Genomic DNA, 25,799 nt, shown 5'->3' with positions numbered 1-25,799 from the left:
TACATTTTGAGGGAGATAGTTGTGTTTGATTTGATTAATCTGGTTGTGTTTATTGTAACGTGTTGAGGGTGCTACTAGGTCGTATTAAGTTGTGTGTTCAGGTTCAAAGGGCTCCCTTCAGTTTAGACCCTGCTCTCAATGGTGATCCTCCTGTCCAAATAAAAGCTCAATACAAATATATATGTATATTAAAAAAAACATTAAAAAAAATGTCTGTCTTGGTCTGGTGGTCATCATGCCTGGCTGTAGTCTGGTATGGTAAGAGAAACTGTTGAGAAACAACGTTTGAATCATTCGTTTTAAATGACAGTTATTTCTCAACTCGGAAGTCATGGGTTTTTTCAGTGGATGACACAAACTGTGTGACTCAGTTGGTAAAGCATGGTGCTTACAACATCAAGATGAGGGGGTTGATTCCTGCTAGAGAACCCTGTTAAAGACATACAACATCAGGAGGAGGGGGTTGATTCCTGCTAGAGAAACCTGTTAAAGACATACAGTGTTTATTCAGTTTTATGGTTTGACAAAGCAAATTACAAGATAGGATTTCACCCTTAGCTGGAACCGAAACACTTCAGTGGCCCCTGCGGTTAGTCAAAGGAGACCCCAATAAACTGGGAACAGTGAGATCATAGGAGGAATGACCCTGCCTGCTCACACCACAGAGGATATGTAGATGGCTGGACCTTTAGGGTCATAACCCGATTTGACGCCTTGGTAGAGGTACGTCTCCTTCACACACACAGAACAATAAGGGTCTATAAACAAAGACAGGCAGATATATATATTTTTTTAAAGGGCTGTCAAGGATGTCCAATTTTATGGGAGGATATTCCCAAGGTGTCTATCTGGTCAGCAGTTTTATTGTTCTTCTGGCAGAGGGGATATTCCTTTTTTAAACACACCACGTAAACACACACGTGGTAACAGAGTATTCATGCTGAATTCAGTGACCTTGTGATGTTACCAGTGGCAACAAAGGATCTGCAGGAACTCTGAGTTCCATATGAGACACAAATTCAACCACTTCAGAGAGAGAGAGACGTGTTTCACCAGTTTGGCTTCTCGCCATCTGACCAACATCTCAAAAGGGGTATGAGTTGTTAAGAGTTTTATGTACTGGTGCCCGAGCTCACCACCTTCTGTAGCACCTTCCGGGTCGGTTGCCTTGCAGTTGCCGTACCAAGCGGTGATGCAGCCAGTCAAGATGCTCTCAGTGGTGCAGCCAGTCAATATGCTCTCAGTGGTGCAGCCAGTCAAGATGTTCTCAGTGGGGCAGCCAGTCAAGATGCTCTCAGTGGTGCAGCCAGTCAAGATGCTCTCAGTGGTACAGCCAGTCAAGATGCTCTCAGTGGTGCAGCCGAATCTGAGGGCCAACACCAAGAACAGAATATGACTTGGCCTACTGTTAGTTATCTGGCAATGCTCCATCTCATACGCTGTAGGTTTGTTTAGCTGACAAGATATGCTTCATTTTATGCCATTCTTTTATTTTATAGTAAGAAGAATATAATTGAACTTAGCTGAATAAAATAGAAATGGTATTGTTCCGTTCTTGAGCCAGTGTGCATATGAAGTGTCTATGTTTCGTGTAAAAGTGCTCATTTGAAACGGGTCCTATATGCTAGATTTAGAGTTATTTGGAAACTTTAGATGTGACTGATATAAACCTTAGAATGTCTTAGAAATCAAAACATACAGTGCCTTGCGAAAGTATTCGGCCAACCTTGAACTTTGCGACCTTTTGCCACATTTCAGGCTTCAAACATAAAGATATAAAACTGTATTTTTTGTGAAGAATCAACAACAAGTGGGACACAATCATGAAGTGGAACGACATTTATTGGATATTTCAAACTTTTTTAACAAATCAAAAACTGAAAAATTGGGCGTGCAAAATTATTCAGCCCCCTTAAGTTAATACTTTGTAGCGCCACCTTTTGCTGCGATTACAGCTGTAAGTCACTTGGGGTATGTCTCTATCAGTTTTGCACATCGAGAGACTGAACATTTTTCCCATTCCTCCTTGCAAAACAGCTCGAGCTCAGTGAGGTTGGATGGAGAGCATTTGTGAATAGCAGTTTTCAGTTCTTTCCACAGATTCTCGATTGGATTCAGGTCTGGACTTTGACTTGGCCATTCTAACACCTGGATATGTTTATTTTTGAACCATTCCATTGTAGATTTTGCTTTATGTTTTGGATCATTGTCTTGTTGGAAGACAAATCTCCGTCCCAGTCTCAGGTCTTTTGCAGACTCCATCAGGTTTTCTTCCAGAATGGTCCTGTATTTGGCTCCATCCATCTTCCCATCAATTTTAACCATCTTCCCTGTCCCTGCTGAAGAAAAGCAGGCCCAAACCATGATGCTGCCACCACCATGTTTGACAGTGGGGATGGTGTGTTCAGGGTGATGAGCTGTGTTGCTTTTACGCCAAACATAACGTTTTGCATTGTTGCCAAAAAGTTCAATTTTGGTTTCATCTGACCAGAGCACCTTCTTCCACATGTTTGGTGTGTCTCCCAGGTGGCTTGTGGCAAACTTTAAACGACACTTTTTATGGATATCTTTAAGAAATGGCTTTCTTCCTTAAAGGCCAGATTTGTGCAATATACGACTGATTGTTGTCCTATGGACAGAGTCTCCCACCTCAGCTGTAGATCTCTGCAGTTCATCCAGAGTGATCATGGGCCTCTTGGCTGCATCTCTGATCAGTCTTCTCCTTGTATGAGCAGAAAGTTTAGAGGGACGGCCAGGTCTTGGTAGATTTGCAGTGGTCTGATACTCCTTCCATTTCAATATTATCGCTTGCACAGTGCTCATTGGGATGTTTAAAGCTTGGGAAATCTTTTTGTATCCAAATCCGGCTTTAAACTTCTTCACAACAGTATCTCGGACCTGCCTGGTGTGTTCCTTGTTCTTCATGATGCTCTCTGCGCTTTTAACAGACCTCTGAGACTATCACAGTGCAGGTGCATTTATACGGAGACTTGATTACACACAGGTGGATTGTATTTATCATTATTAGTCATTTAGGTCAACATTGGATCATTCAGAGATCCTCACTGAACTTCTGGAGAGAGTTTGCTGCACTGAAAGTAAAGGGGCTGAATAATTTTGCACGCCCAATTTTTCAGTTTTTGATTTGTTAAAAAAGTTTGAAATATCCAATAAATGTCATTCCACTTCATGATTGTGTCCCACTTGTTGTTGATTCTTCACAAAAAAATACAGTTTTATATCTTTATGTTTGAAGCCTGAAATGTGGCAAAAGGTCGCAAAGTTCAAGGGGGCCGAATACTTTCGCAAGGCACTGTATATGGGCTGCATGATGTGACTATAGTCTATTGATGATTTGAGAAAGTAGCAAAAATAAAAAGATTGTGTTCCGTTCCTTGCCTCAGGCTGCAACAGCTGTTCTCTCATCAAGTGATCATATTTTAACCCTTCAGACTATTCTCATTTTTATCTTGTCTTTGCTAATGTGTAAAAAATAGTTTTGATTTAGAAGGGTCCATTATTAAATGGGGAGGAACAAGGGTAAGGGAAAAACTATATGTCCTCTGTATCCCCTCAATTAGCAAACGTGGCAGGTAGCCTAGTGGTTAGAGCGTTGGGCCAATAACCAGCAGGTAGCCTAGTGGTTAGAGCGTTGGGCCAATAACCAGCAGGTAGCCTAGTGGTTAGAGCGTTGGGCCAATAACCAACAGGTAGCCTAGTGGTTAGAGCGTTGGGCCAGTAACCAGCAGGTAGCCTAGTGGTTAGAGCGTTGGGCCAGTAACCAGCAGGTAGCCTAGTGGTTAGAGCGTTGGGCCAGTAACCAGCAGGTAGCCTAGTGGTTAGAGCGTTGGGCCAGTAACCAGCAGGTAGCCTAGTGGTTAGAGCGTTGGGCCAGTAACCAGCAGGTAGCCTAGTGGTTAGAGCGTTGGGCCAATAACCAGCAGGTAGCCTAGTGGTTAGAGCGTTGGGCCAGTAACCAGCAGATAGCCTAGTGGTTAGAGCGTTGGGCCAATAACCAGCAGGTAGCCTAGTGGTTAGAGCGTTGGGCCAATAACCAGCAGGTAGCCAAGTGGTTAGAGCGTTGGGCCAATAACCAGCAGGTAGCCTAGTGGTTAGAGAGTTGGGCCAGTAACCAGCAGGTAGCCTAATGGTTAGAGCGTTGGGCCAGTAACCAGCAGGTAGCCTAGTGGTTAGAGAGTTGGGCCAATAACCAGCAGGTAGCCTAGTGGTTAGAGCGTTGGGCCAATAACCAGCAGGTAGCCTAGTGGTTAGAGCAGTGGTCACCAAACTACGGCCCGCGGGCCGGATACGGCCCGTCAGCACATTTGGCCCGGCCCTCTGAACAATACCAGAGACGCTATCGAATTTTTTTCCTATTTGGCCTCCAGAAAAAAAATCCTAGGCCCGGCCCTGTCAAAGAGAGAACGGAATAATGGCGAAAAGGTTAGGTAAGAGAAAAATTGATTCAGAATGCAGGGTATTTAACCTGCAGTGGACAAACGATTTTTTTTTTGTTCAATGCAAAGAAAAGGCTGTTTGTCTCATCTGTCAAGAGACGGTGGCAGTATTCAAAGAATACAATCTTCGCCGACACTATGAATCCCGTCACAAAGACAAGTACGATAGCTTGCAAGGCCAAATACGAGCAGACAAACTCTCAAAGCTAAAAAGTGGACTACTATCTCAGCAGAATACATTTGTACGCCAAGCTCAGCTGAACCAGGCATCCGTTCGGGCCAGCTTTCGGGTTGCTAAACTGATAGCAAGAAGCGGTAAGCCTTTCACTGACGGAGAGTTTGTTAAGAAATGTATGGATGCTGTCGCGGAGGAGGTGTGTCCCGAGAAGAAAGATGCATTTAATGCCGTAAGTCTGTCGGCGAGTACAATCACCAGACGCGTTGAAGAAATCGGGAGTAATGTATATGCCCAGCTGCAGCAGAAGTCGAAAGAATTGGACTTTTTTTCATTAGCACTGGATGAGAGCACGGACGTGCAAGACACAGCGCAACTGCTCATTTTTATTAGTGGAGTTAGCGCAAACTTTGAGATATGCGAGGAGCTGGCAGCCCTCCAAAGTCTCAAAGGGACTACAACGGGAGAGGATATTTTTGACAAAGTGTGCCAAACCATGGAGAAGTTGGACCTGGACTGGTCAAAGCTAGCTAGCATCACGACTGACGGGGCTCCTAGCATGGTGGGCGAAACTCGCGGTCTAATAGGACGCATGAACCGGGAGTTGGAAAAAAGGGGTCTCACCGCCCCGCTACGAGTCCACTGCCTAATTCACCAGCAAGCACTGTGCTGCAAAGTGTTGAAGTGGGATTCTGTAATGAAGGTTGTGGTGTCGTGCATAAACTTCATCAGAGCAAAGGGACTTAAACACAGGCAGTTCCAAGAATTCCTGTCTGAACTGGAGTCTACGCACGGAGATGTGCTGTACTACACAGAGGTCCGATGGCTGAGCCGGGGCAGAGTTTTGAGGCGTTTTTACGAGCTGCTACCTGAAATTAACGCATTCGCATTTCTTCATTTAAAAGACAAAACGGTCCCAGAGCTGATCGACCCAGAATGGAAATGGCACCTAGCATTTTTAACAGACATGACAGAAATACTTAACAGCCTTAACTTGCAGCTACAAGGCGAGGGGAAACTCATTTGCGACATGTATTCACACATAAAAGCATTTGAGGTGAAATTAGCGCTGCTTTTGGAACAAGTGAAAAAGCGCAACTTCGTCCATCTTCCTGCTACCCAAAACCTGTCGACAGAGAACCCAGCGGTCCCGTTCCCAGCTGAAAAGTGCTTGGAAGCACTGGAAATGCTGAAGGCGGAGTTCGGTGTGCGATTCAGTGAACTACATGTTCATGCAAAAGAAATCCGTCTTTTTCAGAACCCCTTTGTTGCCGACATTGATGAAGCCCAGCCTTCATATCAGTTTGAGTTGGCTGAGTTACAGAACTGTGATGTTCTGAAAGACGCATTCAAGCCCAACAGTCTCATTGACTTCTATGCCGCCCTCCCAAACGACACATATCCAAACATCAAAAAACACGCAATGAAAATGTCCACAGTTTTTGGCAGCACGTATATCTGCGAGAAAACCTTTCTCGCATGAAACTGCTGAAAACCCCGATGAGATCAAGATTGACAGATGAACATTTGCATCAGTGCTTGAGACTGGCTGTAACTAGAATGGAACCTGATATTCAACTTCTCACCAGCCAGATGCAGGCCCACAGTTCACACTGATGAACATACATAGGTAAGCTCACTTTTCTGACTTGAATGAGTCATTCTGAGCATAAACAAATATAATCATAATAAAATCTACTGGGATAAAATCCATCTTTACAACCATACTGGTAGTGAAATGTATTGTGCTGTGTAGGTGCTGTATCACTTAGTTCAGTTTCTCAACCTGCTTCTTTTGTGGTTTTCACAGGGAAGTTGATGAGAGAGAGCTGCAAACAGCGGTGTCTACAAGCCTACTGGAACCTACAAAAGGATTATAAGGAAGGAACACAAGAACTTTAAGAGACTGCTCATATGTGTCAGAAAGATTCTGCTCTGACAACTGAGCTGAACTTTTATCTGTTAAGATTGTGCATGGCACGACAGAAAGTTAATGTTCCATGGCTTTTTTTTCTATGAAGAACCCAGAGAGAGTTATTTAGTTATTATTTATTTCCTGTTTTTTCTGTGAAGAACTCAGAGAGGGTTATTTAGTTATTATTTATTTCATTAATAGTGTTATTATTTGTTTCCTGACTTTTTTTCTGTAAAGAACCTGGAAAGGGTTATTTGGTTATGTGTGGCTTTCTGGAAAACAATAACTTTTTTAAGCTCCCCTACGATCGTCACACTTTTTCTGTTACAAACTGACACCGGCCCCCCATCAGAGAAGGGAAAAGTTATGTGGCCCTCACAGGAAAAAGTTTGGGGACCCCTGGGTTAGAGCGTTGGGCCAATAACCGTAACGGTTTACCCAAGTTGACAAGATATAAATCTGTCATTCTGTCCCTGAACAGTTAACCCACTGTTCCTAGGCCGTCATTGAAAATAAGAACTTGTTCTTAACTGACTTGCCTAGTAGAATAAACAAATATAAACAGAGACCACACGCTTTCCCACTGGTTGGTGTTTTGTTGATGGGTGGTTACTTCGGTTTTATAGCAGAGCATCTGCTAAGAAATAAATATAGGAACACTTTCCAAGCAATATAAGAACACACTCCACGCATCGACCATTGTTTGAGGACCATGTTCTTGCTGCGTGACCTGAGTACCAGGTCATTAGGACCTGATGGAGGGACACTAGAGCCCTGAGTACCAGGCCATTAGGACCTAATGGAGGGACACTAGAGCCCTGAGTACCAGGCCATTAGGACCTAATGGAGGGACACTAGAGCCCTGAGTACCAGGCCATTAGGACCTAATGGAGGGACACTAGAGCCCTGAGTACCAGGCCATTAGGACCTGATGGAGGGACACTAGAGCCCTGAGTACCAGGCCATTAGGACCTGATGGAGGGACACTAGAGCCCTGAGTACCAGGTCATTAGGACCTGATGGAGGGACACTAGAGCCCTGAGTACCAGGCCATTAGGACCTAATGGAGGGACACTAGAGCCCTGAGTACCAGGTCATTAGGACCTGATGGAGGGACACTAGAGCCCTGAGTACCAGGCCATTAGGACCTGATGGAGGGACACTAGAGCCCTGAGTACCAGGCCATTAGGACGTGATGGAGGGACACTAGAGCCCTGAGTACCAGGCCATTAGGACGTGATGGAGGGACACTAGAGCCCTGAGTACCAGGCCATTAGGACCTAATGGAGGGACACTAGAGCCCTGAGTACCAGGTCATTAGGACCTGATGGAGGGACACTAGAGCCCTGAGTACCAGGCCATTAGGACCTGATGGAGGGACACTAGAGCCCTGAGTACCAGGCCATTAGGACGTGATGGAGGGACACTAGAGCCCTGAGTACCAGGCCATTAGGACGTGATGGAGGGACACTAGAGCCCTGAGTACCAGGCCATTAGGACCTGATGGAGGGACACTAGAGCCCTGAGTACCAGGCCATTAGGACCTGATGGAGGGACACTAGAGCCCTGAGTACCAGGCCATTAGGACCTGATGGTAGTTAGCTATTTGGATTCTACCAAAGCCTGTCCAGAGTGCATAACAGGAGATTATAGTGACGTGGAATTTGACTGCTGTCTTGACTCATGACTGCTGGTGTGATGATAATACGGTCACTGCAACAGCCCTAATACAAGTTTCATTTACCAAACAATATAACAAAAATAGACACTTTATCTCACTTCTTCAAACAAAGTCAATCAGGTGATTTACAATGTTAACATAAGATCTTACTGTTTACCACTGCAGAGAGGATCATCAGCATTCTAAATGTCTGAGTCACTTCCTTGTAGTCAGAGGTGCCTCTCTGAAACTCAAAGTTATGAGGTTTTCCCAGAAGCTAAAAACTCCATAACAAGAAAGTTATCACATGTTGCCACAATAGTGACTTATTTTTAAAAAGCTTTTTTTAAGCATGCTTAATTGTGTAATATATACCATTTAGCTGACCCTTTTACACAAAGCGACTTTCCTGCGTATATTTTCGACATGGGTGGTCCCAGCTGGAATCCAACCCACAATGCTGCCGTTGCAAGTGATGTACAATTGTGTGTGTGTATATCAGATGACTTAAAAGCATTCATTAAGAGATGTGGAAAGTACTTGATCCAAAGTTATTGACTGTATAAACCTAATCTCTGTCAGGCTGATACAGGCCCTGTGGTTCTGTTTAATGTCCCAGGATCAAGGTTTCCTATGAAGCCATATCGTGACGAAGAGGCTTTCGTGGGGTAAACAGACACAAACAAAGGGTGTGGTGTGTGTGTGTGTGTTTGTGTGAGGTGGGCTGGGCTGGGCTGGGCTGCAGCTGGTAGGTTCACACACAGCTGCTCTCTTGTGTCTGGTTCTTTCGCTGTCTGTCAGCTAATCACCAACAACATGCAGTGACACACACACACACACACACACACACACACACACACACACACACACACACACACACACACACACACACACACACACACACACACACACACACACACAATCCTCATAATTACCCAATCAGCAGCCCCTGTTCACATATCATCCTTCCAGACCACGTAAACACAGCCACAATTAGGCTGACCCCTCAGTATTCTATGTCCACACACACACACACACACACACACACACACACACACACACACACCCCATAATTATCCAATCAGCAGCCCCTGTTCACATATCATCCTTCGAGACCCCGTACACACAGCCACAATTAGGCTTACCCCTCAGTATCCTATGTCCACATACACAAACACACACACACACACACACACACACACACACACACACACACACACACACACACACACACACACACACACACACACACACACACACATACACACACATGCACCTGAGTCCTGGCACTCCGTCTACCCTTGTTCACCCAGGACGAGGCCCATTTTCTCGCAGACCCGTCTTGTTAGATTCATTCAACCAAACAAACGTACAGATCACGTCAGAGATCACGTCATCAGAGTTCACAGCTGAACATGGTATGCTGGAAACACTAAGTTTGTTGTTTTTCTTGTTTTTGAAAAAAAAAAAAAATCTTCATAAGATATAAATAGTGAACGTCACTCCCTGGTCTTAGTATTTAGTGTTTTCTTTATTATTTTGGTCAGGCCAGGGTGTGACATGGGTTATTTATGTGGTGTGTTTTGTCTTGGGGTTTTTGTAGGTTATGGGATTGTGGTATAGTAGAGTTGTCTAGGTAAGTCTATGGTTGCCTAGAGTGGTTCTCAATCAGAGGCAGGTGTTTATCGTTGTCTCTGATTGGGAACCATATTTAGGCAGCCATATTCTTTGAGTGTTTTGTGGGTGATTGTTCCTGTCTCTGTTTGCACCAAATAAGGCTGTTTAGGTTTTTCACGTTACGTTTATTGTTTGTTATCATCTTTATTAAAGATGTTTAATAATAAACACGCTGCATTTTGGTCCGATCCCTGTTTTACCTCTTAAGAGGAAGAAAACCTTAACAGTGAACTTGTTTTTGCATGAATTCTGCAACCCGGTTAGCTTTTAACAGCTAGGACAGCTATTTCTTGTCCAGGGATCCCACTTAATAGATGCTTGCTTGACAGAGTCCCCGCTAGTTAAGCTGCTAGCCATCAAGCTAACGAAGTTAGTCCCAGATGTGTTTTTCAATAGAGCCCTTTTTGTCTGGAGAAGTAAATGAACGCTTCCAACGCTGTAGGAGCTGTATCTACGGTGCTTTGTTTCGGGACAAGCTGGATCACTCTGAGTTCCAACGCGGCAATTGTTTGTTTGCCGAAGATTATAGGATTTAAGTGGCTTCCTTGATCAAGCAGGTCGCCAGTCTACGTAAGAAACTGGGTAAAACGCAGAGTGGAATGTGTACATTTTCTACGCCAGACACAGGTACCCACATCAATGAATTTGCAGGAAGATCAGGCTCCAGACACAGGTACCCACATCAATGAATTTGCAGGAAGATCAGGCTCCAGACACAGGTACCCACATCAATGAATTTGCAGTAAGATCAGGCTCCAGACACAGGTACCCACATCAATGAATTTGCAGGAAGATCAGGCTCCAGACACAGGTACCCCCATCAATGAATATGCAGGAAGAGCAGGCTCGTGTGTCCTGTGTGAATTTAAGTATGCTCTCTCTAATTCTCTCTTTCTCTCCCTTGGAGTACCTGAGCCTTAGGACCATGCCTCAGGACTACCTGGCATGATGACTCCTTGCTGTCCCCAGTCCACCTGGCCGTGCTGCTGCTCGTCGGGCTTCCATGCCTTAGCTGGCTCGTCGGGCTTCCATGCCTTAGCTGGCTCGTCGGGCTTCCATGCCTTAGCTGGCTCGAGAGGTCTTCTTGTCTTGGTGGGCTCGGCAGGCACCCACCCCACATCATGATTCAGCCGGCTCGCCAGGCTCCCATGCCTCTGCCGGCTCGCCAGGCTCCCACGCCTCTGCCGGCTCGCCAGGCTCCCACGCCTCTGTCGGCTTGCCCATGCCTCGGGCCGGCCCGTCAGGCTCGCCCAGGTGGGACCCCGGGTGACGCCCCTAGAGAGGGGGTACTGTCACGCCTGCTCCCCCTCTCTGGTGCTCGAGTGCGCCAGGCTGCCCTTCATTACGCACACCTGTCACCATGATTACGCGCATCTGGCAATATTGGACTCACCTGGACAACATTACTTTGTTGATTACCCCCTCTATTTCTGTCAGCTCCTCAGTTTGTTCCCTGTGTCAGCATTGATGTCGTTATTTTTCCCCTGTCCAGACGCTGTTCCTGTTCTGTTTCATGTCCGTGTTACATTAAATGTTCACTCCCTGTACCTTCTTCTTGTCTTCAGCATTGTCCCTTACAAATATAGTGTAGAAGAGGTCAGACAATACGTTTTGTAGTGATTCCTATGTTGTTGATGTAAAGAATATTCATCACAAAACCCACTGATATTGCCAATTACTTTATTTTTCATTGGCAAGATTAGAAGATTTAGGCATAACATGGCGGCAGCAAACACTGACACACCACATCCAAGTATAACTGATCAAATTATGAAAGACAAGCATTGCACTTTTGAATTCCGTAAAGTGAGTGTGGAAGAGGTTCAATAATAGTTGTCTATCAACAATGACAAGCCACGGGGTCTGACAACTTGGATGGAAAATTACTGAGGATAATAGTGGACGATATTGCCACTCCTATTTTCCATATATTCAATCTAAGCCTACTAGAAAATGTGTGCCCTCAGGCCTGGAGGGAAGCAAAAGTAAAACCGCTACCAAAGAATGGTAAAGGCCCCCTTTACTGGCTCAAATAGCCGACCAATCAGCTTGTTACCAACCCTTAGTAAACTTTGGGAAAGAATTGTGTTTGACCAGATACAATGCTATTTTACTGTAAACAAATTGACAACAGACTTTCAGTGGATAAAGAGTTACCTGTCTAACAGAACACAGAAGGTGTTCTTAATGGAAGCCTCTCCAACAAAATCCAGGTAGAATCAGGTATTCCCCAGGGCAGCTGTCTAGGCCCCTTACTTTTTTCAAACTTTACTAATGACAAGCTACTGGCTTTAAGTAAAGTCAGTGTGTCTATGTATGGATAAAGAGTTACCTGTCTAACAGAACACAGAAGGTGTTCTTAATGGAAGCCTCTCCAACATAATCCAGGTAGAACCAGGTATTCCCCAGGGAAGCTGTCTAGGCCCCTTACTTTTTTCAATCTTTACTAATGACAAGCTAAGTAAAGTCAGTGTGTCTATGTATGCGGATGACTCAACACTATACACTTCAGCTACTACAGTGGGTGAAATCACTGCATTACTTAACAAAGACCTGCAGTTAGTTTCAGAATGGGTGGCAATAAATATTCCAAAAACTAAAAGCATTGTATATGGGACAAATCATTCACTAAACCCTAAACCTCAAATAAATCTTGTAATAAATTATGTGGAAATTGAGCAAGTTGAGGTGATTAAACTGCTTGGAGTAACCCTGGATTGTAAACTGTCATTGTCAAAACATGTTGATACAACAGTAGCAACGATGGGGAGAAGTCTGTCCATAATAAAGCTCCGCTCTGCTTTAACAACACTATCTACAAGGCATATCCTACAGGCCATAGTTTTGTCGCACCTGGACTACTAAGAATCCATAATAAACCCCAGGAAGAGTAGCTGCTGCCTTGGCAGGAACTACTGGGGATCCATAATAAACCCCAGGAAGAGTAGCTGCTGCCTTGGCAGGAACTACTGGGGATCCATAATAAACCCCAGGAAGAGTAGCTTCTGCCTTGTCAGGAACTACTGGGGATCCATAATAAATCCCAGGAAGAGTAGCTGCTGCCTTGGCAGGAATCGCCCCATAGCACTGTCATCATGAAGTGCTTTGAGAGGGTAGTTAAAACTTGTTGAGGACGTGGTACCGAAGTGGGGACCACAATCAGCAGAAATGCTCAAGAGCGCCACCATAGAGGTTGATAAACCTCAAACTTTCATTAAAATTGACATACAATATACTGAATTAAAGCTACACTCGTTGTGAATCTATCGACCAAGTCAGATTTGTAAAATGCTTTTCGGGGAACGCATGAGAAGCTATTATCTGATACCATGCACCCTCAAAATACTCCACCGTCACCAAAAACGACAGATTTTGCGTTAGCCGTCGCAAACGAAAACGCTGAAATAAAATATAAAACATTCATTACCTTTGACGAGCTTCTTTCTTGGCACTCCTAGATGTCCCATAAACATCATTTAGGGTCTTTTTTCGATTAAATCGGTCCATAAATAGCCTAGATATCGAACTACGACTCCGTCGCGAGTAAAGAAAAAAAAATAGCATTTCATAACGTAATGTAATTTTTTAAAATTCAAAAAGTCGACAATAAACTTTCACAAAACACTTCGAAATACTTTTGTAATGCAACTTTAGGTATTAGTACACGTTAATAAGCGATAAAATTCCTCAGGAGGCGATGTGAAAAGATTAGCTTGTCTGTGGAAAAAATGCTGTCTTGAAAAAGTCGAACCAAAATCTGGGCGGGGACAGTAGGAAAGGAGTTCCCTTGTTTCGGTTAGACCAAGAATCAATTGCGCAACAAATGACGTGACTCTAGACAACCTGGGGAAGCTGTAGCCAATGAAAACTCGGCTCTATGTAATTCTGTTTTCCATTTTCAGTGAACAGATTTTCATGCACTATTCGATGAAACGCACGTTCCGTAAATGCCACAGGCGTGATTTAAACAGTTTTGGAAACGTCTGAGTGTTTTCTATCCACAAACACTAATCATATGCATATATTATATTCCTGGCATGAATAGCAGGGCGCTGAAATGTTGCTCGATTTTTAACAAAAAGCTGCGAAAATCTGCTTGAATTCTGAACTTCCCTAAGTTAAGGATCAATATCATCTCCAACTTACCCGACACCCTAGACCCACTACAATTTGCATACCACCCCAATAGATCTACGGACTACGCAATCTCACTGAACACTTCCCTCTCCCACCTGGACTCGAGGAACACCTAGTGTTGTGCCCCCCTGTGGTGTGGCCGGGGAATGACACTGTTTGAGGCATCAGCCACGCCCCACAACCAGCATATTTAGGCTGCAGCAAGCTAGGCTGCAGTGCCATGCCTCGCACCTGAAGCCACTCAGCCTTGTTAGGTTGCGTTGCCACGCCCCGCACCTGAAGCCACTCAGCCTTGGTAGGCTGCTGTGCCACACCTCGTACCTGAAGCCACTCAGCCTTGTTAGACTGCGTTGCCACGCCCCGCACCTGAAGCCACTCAGCCTTGTTAGACTGCGTTGCCACGCCTCGTACCTGAAGCCACTCAACCCTGTTAGACTGCTGTGCCAAGCCCCGTACCTGAAGCCACTCAGCCTTGTTAGGCTGCAATAGACCTGGGGCTTATAAGGGGATGCTTCAGTTCAGCACAGGAGAAGCTCTTGGCTGGATGCTGAGCTTGCCTGACATTTGGCGGAAGCACATGGGCATGGACTTCTGACTGCAGAAAAGCCGTAAAGGACAGTCGGTTGGATATCAGCCCAGCTGTTTAGTGTTTAGGTTAAGTTCCAGCCTAAGTTAAGTTTATCCCCTGTGTGTGGGAGTGTTTCCATTGACAGTTTTTTATCATAATTTTTGTGAACCCTTTTAGTTGTATAACGAAAGCAGCTTGGTTTAAGACGTGGTTCTGTGTTGAACCCCTTGTCATTGTTCACAAAGATTGTCTATCATATTGACAAGATGGTCAAGTGACCGCTCTAACAATGGAAATGCATGTCCTCAAAGATGGAAGGGAAGAGGTGGGACCATTCTATCCAATGTGAGGGCAGATGTACATGTAAACAGGCCATAGAGATGGCGGATTCATCTTTGTATCTGTGCCATTATAGTGTCTGACAGCATGGGCAGTGCCATTAGGCAGCATGGGCAGTGCCAAGTAGTACATTTTCTTCATTGGTTGATTGCTCCCAACTCAGGAATCCCCACCCAGTTGACTACTTCAAAATGGTGGAAGCCCTCTATGGCAATGTCCATGTTAAAACAGGTTATATCCATGAGTCCTCAATCTCTATGACAACCGACACTCTGATAGTCTTTTAAAAAGTTGCCAAAATGCAATGTGTCCACTTATATCAGTGCATTTGTAACATCTTTATATTCAATCAAATAAGCCTCACGTAGCAAATCTGTGCGTAAATAGAGCCGAATATATATATATATATATATATATATATATATATACAGTGCGGCAAAAAAGTATTTAGTCAGCTACCAATTGTGCAAGTTCTCCCACTTAAAAAGATGAGAGAGGCCTGTAATTTTCATCATAGGTACACTTCAACAATGAAATCCAGAAAATCACATTGTAGGATTTTTTATGATTTTTTTGCAAATTATGGTGGAAAACAAGTATTTGGTCAATAACAAAAGTTTATCTCAATAATTTGTTATATACCCTTTGTTGGCAATGACAGAGGTCAAACGTTTTCTGTAAGTCTTCACAAGTTTTTCACACACTGTTGCTGGTATTTTGGCCCATTCCTCCATGCAGATCTCCTCTAGAGCAGTGATGTTTTGGAGCTGTTGCTGAGCAACACGGACTTTCAACTCCCTCCAAAGATGTTCTATGGGGTTGAGATCTGGAGACTGGCTAGGCCACTCCAGGACCTTGAAATGCTTCTTACGAAGCCACTCCTTCGTGTTTGGGATCATTGTCATGCTGAAAGACCCAGCCACGTTTCATCTTCAATGCCCTTGCTGATGGAAAGGTTTCACTCAAAATCTCACGATACATGGCCCCATTCATTCTTTCCTTTACACGGATCAGTCGTCCTGGTCCCTTTGCTGAAAAACAGCCCCAAAGCATGATGTTTCCACCCCCATGCTTCACAGTAGGTATGGTGTTCTTTGGATGCAACTCAGCATTCTTTGTCCTCCAAACACGACGAGTTGAGTTTTTACCAAAAAGTTATATTTTGGTTTCATCTGACCATATGACATTCTCCCAATCTTCTTCTGGATCATCCAAATGCCCTCTAGCAAACTTCAGACGGGCCTGGACATGTACTGGCTTAAGCAGGGGGACACATCTGGCACTGCAGGATTTGAGTCCCTGGCGGCATAGTGTGTTACTGATGGTAGGTTTTGTTACTTTGGTCCCAGCTCTCTGCAGGTCATTCACTAGGTCCCCCCGTGTGGTTCTGGGATTTTTGCTCACCGTTCTTGTGATCATTTTGACCCCACGGGGTGAGATCTTGCGTGGAGCCCCAGATCGAGGGAGATTTTCAGTGGTCTTGTATGTCTTCCATTTCCTAATAATTGCTCCCACAGTTGATTTCTTCAAACCAAGCTGCTTACCTATTGCAGATTCAGTCTTCCCAGCCTGGTGCAGGTCTACAATTTTGTTTCTGGTGTCCTTTGACAGCTCTTTGGTCTTGGCCATAGTGAAATTTGGAGTGTGACTGTTTGAGGTTGTGGACAGGTGTCTTTTATACTGATAACAAGTTCAAACAGGTGCCATTAATACAGGTAACGAGTGGAGGACAGAGGAGCCTCTTAAAGAAGAAGTTACAGGTCTGTGAGAGAGAAATCTTGCTTGTTTGTAGGTGACCAAATACTTATTTTCCACCATAATTTGCAAATAAATTAATAAAAAATCATACAATGTGATTTTCAGGATTTTTCCCCCTAATTTTGTCTGTCATAGTTGAAGTGTACCTATGATGAAAATTACAGGCCTCTCTCATCTTTTTAAATGGGAGAACTTGCACAATTGGTGGCTGACTAAATACTTTTTTGCCCCACTGTATATATATATATACACAGTGCCTTGCGAAAGTATTCGGCCCCCTTGAACTTTGCGACCTTTTGCCACATTTCAGGCTTCAAACATAAAGATATAAAACTGTATTTTTTTTAGAAGAATCAAAAACAAGTGGGACACAATCATGAAGTGGAACGACATTTATTGGATATTTCAAACTTTTTTAACAAATCAAAAACTGAAAAATTGGGTGTGCAAAATTATTCAGCCCCTTTACTTTCAGTGCAGCAAACTCTCTCCAGAAGTTCAGTGAGGATCTCTGAATGATCCAATGTTGACCTAAATGACTAATGATGATAAATACAATCCACCTGTGTGTAATCAAGTCTCCGTATAAATGCACCTGCACTGTGATAGTCTCAGAGGTCCGTTAAAAGCGCAGAGAGCATCATGAAGAACAAGGAACACACCAGGCAGGTCCGAGATACTGTTGTGAAGAAGTTTAAAGCCGGATTTGGATACAAAAAGATTTCCCAAGCTTTAAACATCCCAAGGAGCACTGTGCAAGCGATAATATTGAAATGGAAGGAGTATCAGACCACTGCAAATCTACCAAGAACTGGCCGTCCCTCTAAACTTTCAGCTCATACAAGGAGAAGACTGATCAGAGATGCAGCCAAGAGGCCCATGATCACTCTGGATGAACTGCAGAGATCTACAGCTGAGGTGGGAGACTCTATCCATAGGACAACAATCAGTCGTATAATGCACAAATCTGGCCTTTATGGAAGAGTGGCAAGAAGAAAGCCATTTCTTAAAGATATCCATAAAAAGTGTTGTTTAAAGTTTGCCACAAGCCACCTGGGAGACACACCAAACATGTGGAAGAAGGTGCTCTGGTCAGATGAAACCAAAATTGAACTTTTTGGCAACAATGCAAAACGTTATGTTTGGCGTAAAAGCAACACAGCTCATCACCCTGAACACACCATCCCCACTGTCAAACATGGTGGTGTCAGCATCATGGTTTGAGCCTGCTTTTCTTCAGCAGGGACAGGGAAGATGGTTAAAATTGATGGGAATATGGATGGAGCCAAATACAGGACCATTCTGGAAGAAAACCTGATGGAGTCTGCAAAAGACCTGAGACTGGGACGGAGATTTGTCTTCCAACAAGACAATGATCCAAAACATAAAGCAAAATCTACAATAGAATGGTTCAAAAATAAACATATCCAGGTGTTAGAATGGCCAAGTCAAAGTCCAGACCTGAATCCAATCGAGAATCTGTGGAAAGAACTGAAAACTGCTGTTCACAAATGCTCTCCATCCAACCTCACTGAGCTGGAGCTCAGGAATGGGAAAAAATGTCAGTCTCTCGATGTGCAAAACTGATAGAGACATACCCCAAGCGACTTACAGCTGTATTCGCAGCAAAAGGTGGCGCTACAAAGTATTAACTTAAGGGGGCTGAATAATTTTGCACGCCCAATTTTTCAGTTTTTGATTTGTTAAAGTTTGAAATATCCAATAAATGTCGTTCCACTTCATGATTGTGTCCCACTTGTTGTTGATTCTTCACAAAGAAATACAGTTTTATATCTTTATGTTTGAAGTCTGAAATGTGGCAAAAGGTCGCAAAGTTCAAGGGGGCCGAATACTTTCGCAAGGCACTGTATATATTAAGTAATCTTGTCCAAGAGAAATTGGCATAGTTATCAAAATGTCACGCCAGAGTAAGCCTATACTAAACACAGCCCTTATTTTAAGTGGCTGACAATAAGCTACAGGGCCAGGGGCAGACCTTACCGTGAGGGCTCGGGGGCAGACCTTACCGTGAGGGCCGGGGGCAGAAATTCACCGTGAGGGCTGGGGGCAGACCTACTGTGAGGGCTGGGGCAGACCTTACCGTGAGGGCCACGCCTGTCACCTGAAGCCACTCAGCCTTGATAGGGAAGACCTACTGTGAGGGCCGGGGCAGACCTTACCGTGAGGTTACTGTGAGGGCCGGGGCAGACCTTACCGTGAGGGCCAGACCTGAAGCTACTCAGCCTTCTTAGGCTGCGGTGCCACAACTCACACCTGAAGCCACTCAGCCTTGATAGGGCAGACCTTACTGTGAGGGCCGGGGGCAGACCTTACTGTGAGGGCCGGGGCAGACCTTACCGTGAGGGCCGGGGGCAGACCTTACCGTGAGGGCCGGGGGCAGACCTTACCGTGAGGGCCGGGGCAGACCTTACCGTGAGGGCCGGGGCAGACCACACCGTGAGGGAGGGGCAGACCTTACGTGAGGGCCGGGGGCAGACCTACCGTGAGGGCCGGGGCAGACTACCGTGAGGGCCGGGGGCAGACCACACCGTGAGGGCCGGGGCAGACCTTAACGTGAGGGCCGGGGCAGACCTATACCGTGAGGGCCAGACCTTACTGTGAGGGTTGGCTTAGACCGTGAGGGCCGGGGGCAGACTATACCGTGAGGGCCGGGGGCAGAAACCGTGAGGGCCAGGGGCAGACCTTACCGTGAGGGCCGGGGGCAGACCTTACCGTGAGGGCCGGGGGCAGACCTTACCGTGAGGGCCGGGGCAGACCAAAACACCGTGAGGGCCGGGGGCAGACCTTACCGTGAGGGCCGGGGGCAGACCTTACCGTGAGGGCCGGGGGCAGACCTTACCGTGAGGGCCGGGGGCAGACCTTACCGTGAGGGCCGGGGACAGACCTTACTGTGAGTGGTCTTGAGCTTTATCCAAAGTATTTGCTTTCTATTTTGCAACTGATATTGTTTTTGTTGTGAAAATAACACAGGCTGAGATGACAGTTCAACAGTCTTGCCGTAAATAAATAACTAAATAGACAGAGTTTGTGCATATTGTCGAAATATATTGTTTAATATAAGGCCTTAAGAAATTGAAAAGGATATCTTGAAAAAAAACTGTGCTTAAAAACTTCAACTGAAAAGCGTGAAATCCTTGAAGAGTGATTTGTCTCTGAAATGAAAGACAGTAGTTATGAAATAAAATTCACAAGAAAGGTCTGTTGTTGCCCTCGTGTTGTGCAGCTGTGGCTCAGAGACCCAGAAGGGAGTGTGCCCTCAGCACAGACTTCTTCCCCCACGAGGTGCTCTCTGGTTGGGGAAGCAGAGCGGGGGTCCCCCCCCTGCTGTGGAGCTGCCTACTACACATGATGAATGAGAGAGAGAAACCCATCTGCCTAAAGGAAAACCCCATCTGCCTCAAGGAGAAACTCCCTCAAAACACACAAACACAGACATGCACACACACACACACACACACACACACACACACACACACACACACACACACACACACACAGACAGAGAGAAAAGAGTACTGAGAGTAGGTCTACTGTAAATACACAACTAATACAAACACCCACACATAGAGGGGTTGGTTGTTTAGCAACAAAACCGCCGCCTATGCAACTTTGGAGCAAAACAGACGGGGTTGGCTTAGACTGCTGACAACATGTCAACTATATTTAGTCTCCTATGTTCATTGAAAACATAAATCAAGTTGCACAATGAGCACTTGTTGTCTCTCAGAGACATCGTTACAGTTGTTGGTTAGCTAGTCGAGTGAATTTTAGCCATTAACCAAAACACCTCAAAACAAGATGGGGTGGCAGGTAGCCTCGTGGTTAGAGCGTTGGGCCAGTAACCAGCAGGTAACCTAGTGGTTAGAGCGTTGGGCCAGTAACCAGCAGGTAGCCTAGTGGTTAGAATGTTGGGCCAGTAACCAGCAGGTAGCCTAGTGGTTAGAATGTTGGGCCAGTAACCAGCAGGTAGCCTAGTGGTTAGAGTGTTGGGCCAGTAACCAGCAGGTAGCCTAGTGGTTAGAATGTTGGGCCAGTAACCAGCAGGTAGCCTAGTGGTTAGAGTGTTGGGCCTGTAACCAGCAGGTAGCCTAGTGGTTAGATTGTTGGGCCTGTAACCAGCAGGTAGCCTCATGGTTAGAGTGTTGGGCTAGTAACCAGCAGGTAGCCTAGTGGTTAGAGTGTTGGGCCAGTAACCAGCAGGTAGCCTAGTGATTAGATTGTTAGGCCAGTAACCAGCAGGTAGCCTAGTGATTAGATTGTTAGGCCAGTAACCAGCAGGTAGCCTAGTGGTTAGATTGTTGGGCCAGTAACCAGCAGGTAGCCTAGTGGTTAGATTGTTAGGCCAGTAACCAGCAGGTAGCCTAGTGGTTAGATTGTTGGGCCTGTAACCAGCAGGTAGCCTCGTGGTTCGAGTGTTGGGCCAGTAACCAGCAGGTAGCCTAGTGGTTAGAGTGTTGGGCCAGTAACCAGCAGGTAGCCTAGTGGTTAGAGTGTTGGGCCAGTAACCAGCAGGTAGCCTAGTGGTTAGAGTGTTGGGCCAGTAACCAGCAGGTAGCCTAGTGATTAGATTGTTAGGCCAGTAACCAGCAGGTAGCCTAGTGATTAGATTGTTAGGCCAGTAACCAGCAGGTAGCCTAGTGGTTAGATTGTTGGGCCAGTAACCAGCAGGTAGCCTAGTGGTTAGAGTGTTGGGACCGTAACCAGCAGGTAGCCTAGTGGTTAGAGCGTTGGGCCAGTAACCAGCAGGTAGCCTAGTGGTTAGAGTGTTGGGCCAGTAACCAGCAGGTAGCCTTGTGGTTAGAGTGTTGGGCCAGTAACCAGCAGGTAGCCTAGTGGTTAGAGCGTTGGGCCAGTAACCAGCAGGTAGCCTTGTGGTTAGAGTGTTGGGCCAGTAACCAGCAGGTAGCCTAGTGGTTAGAGCGTTGGGCCAGTAACCAAAAAGTTGCTAGACCGAATCCCTGAGCTGACAAGGTAAAAATCTGTTGTTCTGCCCCTGAACAAGGCAGTTAACCCACTGTTCCCCAGTAGGCCGTCATTGTAAATAAGAATTTGTTCTTAACTGACTTGCCTAGTTAAATATACAAACGTCAAATAAAAAATGAAGAACAAGATAAAACTAGCTGAATCGATCCACTTACGATTCCCCACATGCCACTTTCTTGTCATTGTTGCTGTCTGGCCATGTAGAATTACAACACCACACGGCCTTGTGACCCATGGTCGTGTGCGCGTCCTTTTTGGGACGTTCTCAGCTAACCTGTTTTATAAGAAGCATTGAAGAAAAAAAATCACACATTTACATTTGTCTTTTTTTTTAAATGACTTGAAACTGTCATTTCGATGTTATTAATGAGGCGCCAAACTAATCAGGGACATTTGCATGATGGATGAGCATGTGATTGAGCTGGTATCACAGTAAATCATTAGGCTATTGTCAATGTACAATATACCTACCGGTCCTGGAATAAAACACACAGCACGTTTTCCACCTGTATTTTTCTGCCTGTATGTCCTTGTATATGTTAGATGATGTGTATTTATGTATGAGACACAACCAACATTTCCCCACAGGGATAATAAAGGCATCGTATTTTTTATAGACACATTCATAAAGGCCAACAAATAGTTTGAAGAGAAAGGGTCTAGTAGAGAGATGTGATCTTCCAGTCAGTCAGTCAGTGTGGTTTTTACAGAGGCGTTGTTGTCTAACTGACAATAACACATACTTACTTTTGATACAGCAGTACACCTGCGGGTTAGGACTGCTTCTCAAATGGCACCCTATTCCCTAATTAGTGCACTACTTTTGACCAGAGCCCTATGGCACCCTATTCCCTATTTAGTGCACTACTTTTGACCAGAGCCCTATGGCACCCTATTCCCTAATTAGTGCACTACTTTTGACCAGAGCCCTATGTGACCTGGTCAAAGGTAGTGCACTATATATGGGCCCACGACCCATGTGTTCCCCCACCACCACATTAGCATGGCAGAGATAGTCATCGTAGCACACTGAACACAGCCACGTGAATTTCAACATGTCCCTGTTCAGAGAGAGGAGAGAGGTGGGGGGGAGAGGGAGGGAGAGGTGGGGTGGGAGAGTTGGGAGAGGTGGGAGAGTTGGGAGGTGGGGGGAGGGGGAAGAGGAGGGAGAGGTGGGGGAGAGAGGGAGAGGGAGAGGTGGGGGGAGAGAGGGAGGGAGAGGTGGGAGAGTTGGGGGAGAGAGGGAGGGAGGGAGAGGTGGGGGGGGGAGGAGAGGGAGTGGGGGGAGGTGAGTGGGGGGAAGAGGAGGGGTGGGAGGAGGGGGGAGAGGGAGGAGGAGGGAAGAGTGGAGGGGGGAGAAGGGAGGAGGGAGGAGAGAGGAGGAGAGGTGAGTGGGGGAGAGGAGGGGAGGGGGGGAGAGAGGAGGGAGAGGTGGGGGGAGGGAGAGGAGAAGAGGTGGGGGGGGGAGGGAGGAGGGAGAGGTGAGGGGGGAGAAGGGAGGTGGGGGGGGAGGGAGGTGGGGGAGGGAGTGGAGGGAGGGAGGGAGAGGTGGGGGGGAGAGAGGGGGAGAGGAGGGAGAGGGGGAGGGGAGAGGTGAGTGGGAGGTGGGGGAGAGAGGGAGGAGGGAGGAGGAGGGGAGAAGGAGGAGAAAGGGAGAGGTGGGGGGGGGAGGAGGGAGGAGGAGGGAGGAGTGGGGAGAGGTGGGGGAGAGGGAGGAGAAGGGAGAGGGAGTGGGAGAGGGAGAGGTGGGGGGAGAGAGGAAGGAGGGAGAGGTGGGAGGGGGGAGAGGTGGGTGGAGGGAGGAGAAGGGAGAGGGAGAGGGGCCTACAACTTTATTTGGTGCTGTTCTAAAACACTGTGCAGTGTGATGCTTTGGACTTGTTCTACTTGGGCATTACTTTGCAGTGAGGTTCATGTAGTAAAACCACAGAAGAAGTTGCTAATGTGGACCTGCAGTGTCCCGTTTGGGTACATCATGGTATATTCATTTCCAATAAGGGGGAGGTGGGAGGGAGGAGAGGGAGGAGAAGTATATTCATTTCAATGGAACGCTGTGTTAGCCTTGCAGCGTTGCATTGCAGAGGCACTTTCTGTTTGGTACATACATTGGATTTATCTAATGTATGCATCAAATTGACAGAAATGGTAGGGAGAGGTGTGATCAAGGTGTATGTAAAATGTAGTTTATGACGATAATTAGTGCACTACTTTTGACCAGAGCCCTATGGGGAGTGCACTACTTTTGACCAGAGGGAGGAGAAGGGAGAGGTGGGGGGAGACCCATGTGGGAGCATGGCAGAGAGTCAGAGCACACTGAACACAGCCACGTGAGTGGATGTCCCTGGAGGAGAGGGAAGGGAGGGAGAGGTGGGGGGAGAGAGGGAAGGGAGGGAGAGGTGGGGGAGAGAGGGAGGAGAGAGGTGGGAGAGTTGGGGGAGGAGGGAGGAGGAGGGAGAGGTGGGGGGGAGGAGGAGGAGGGAGAGGTGAGTGGGGAGGAGGAAGGGAGAGGTGGGGGGAAAGAGGGAGGAGGAGGGAGAGGTGAGTGGAGGGAGGAGAAGGGAGAGGTGGGGGGAGAGAGGGAGGAGGGAGGAGAAGGGAGAGGTGAGTGGAGGGAGGAGAAGGGAGAGGTGGGGGGAGAGAGGGAGGAGGGGAGGAGTGGGAGGGAGGGGAGAGGTGGGGGGAGAGGAGGAGGGGAGGTGGGGGGAGGGAGGAGAAGGGAGAGGTGGGTGGAGGGAGGGAGGAGAAGGGAGAGGTGGGGGGAGGAGGGAGGAGGGAGGAGGAGGGTGGGTGGGGGAGGGAGGAGAAGGGAGAGGTGGGGGGAGAGAGGGAGGAGAAGGGAGAGGTGAGTGGAGGGAGGGAGGAGAAGGGAGAGGTGGGGGGGGAGAGGGAGGAGAAGGGGAGGGGGGGAGAGGGAGGAGGAGGAGGGAGAGGTGGGTGGAGGGAGGAGAAGGGAGAGGTGGGGGGAGAGAGGGAGGAGAAGGGAGAGGTGAGTGGAGGGAGGGAGGGAAGGGGAGGAGGGAGGAGGGAGGAGGAGGGAGAGGTGGGTGGAGGAGAAGGGAGAGGTGGGGGGAGAGAGGAGGAGAAGGGAGAGGTGAGTGGGAGGGAGGAGAGGAGAGGTGGGGGGGAGAGGGAGGAGAAGGGAGAGGGAGTGGAGGGAGGGAGGAGAAGGGAGAGGTGGGGGGGGGAGAGAGGAAGGAGGGAGAGGTGGGAGGGGAGGGAGAGGTGGGTGGAGGGAGGAGAAGGGAGAGGTGGGGGGGAGAGAAAGGGGCCTACAACTTTATTTGGTGCTGTTCTAAAACACTGTGCAGTGTGATGCTTTGGACTTGTTCTACTTGGGCATTACTTTGCAGTGAGGTTCATGTAGTAAAACCACAGAAGAAGTTGCTAATGTGTAGCTTCATTCTTTTTGTTGTGATGCAGGCCATGGAGTGTGAATACTAACGCCTCCATCACACCTACAGTGTCCTTGCGTTTGGGTACATCAGAAGTATATTCATTTCCAATGGAACGCTGTGTTAGCCTTGCAGCGTTGCATTGCAGAGGCACTTTCTGTTTGGTACATACATTGGATTTATCTAATGTATGCATCAAATTGACAGAAATGGTAGCAGAAGGTGAATGTTCAACTTTTGTTGCCCACATATCCAGATGACGTTGCATACCATTTGGCGCAATAACACTGTCGGTGTGATCAAGGTGTATGTAAAATGTAGTTTATGACGATAACCTGTGTGCATGCAGCATTAGCCTACCACATATGTCCCTATAACAAATTATTACATCAAGGTATTTTTTTACTAAAACTCACTCCATCATTTTTGTTTTACTGCCTTTTGAATAAAAAAGAACCCGATTTGTTTTCAACTCCTGAGCGGGGTACATCGGCCTAACAAAGGCAACGTCATACCTTTTTTAGGAGGAGTCTTCCAGCCGTCAATCATCAAAGTTGTGTCACCGGTGCGAGGAAGGATAAGGAACTCCCGATGACAGAATCTAAACTCTAAATTGGAATAAACCTCCTTTGTCCTCAAGTTATTAGTGAAAATTTCGCTCAAAAAGTGAAGTAATCAACGGCGGGCTTGTAGCCTATTAATCATTGGACGATACGT

At 46.6% G+C, this 25,799-nt stretch overlaps 1 long non-coding RNA gene across 1 annotated transcript; it reads right to left on the bottom strand.

Annotated features, from left to right (window-relative positions):
* Nucleotides 1-486: 486 nt before the first annotated feature.
* LOC135568450 (uncharacterized) lies at nucleotides 487-25,688 on the bottom strand. Its single transcript, XR_010462634.1, has 2 exons — nucleotides 25,598-25,688; nucleotides 487-1,366 (listed from the first exon to the last, which is right to left on the bottom strand). It is a non-coding gene; the product is annotated as an uncharacterized LOC135568450 (long non-coding RNA).
* Between the last annotated feature and the right edge of the window lie 111 nt (nucleotides 25,689-25,799).

This window comes from Oncorhynchus nerka, unplaced genomic scaffold, assembly GCF_034236695.1.
Source record: "Oncorhynchus nerka isolate Pitt River unplaced genomic scaffold, Oner_Uvic_2.0 unplaced_scaffold_1588, whole genome shotgun sequence".
Lineage (NCBI taxonomy): Eukaryota > Metazoa > Chordata > Actinopteri > Salmoniformes > Salmonidae > Oncorhynchus > Oncorhynchus nerka.
This window is presented reverse-complemented; position numbering and strand designations above follow the sequence as displayed.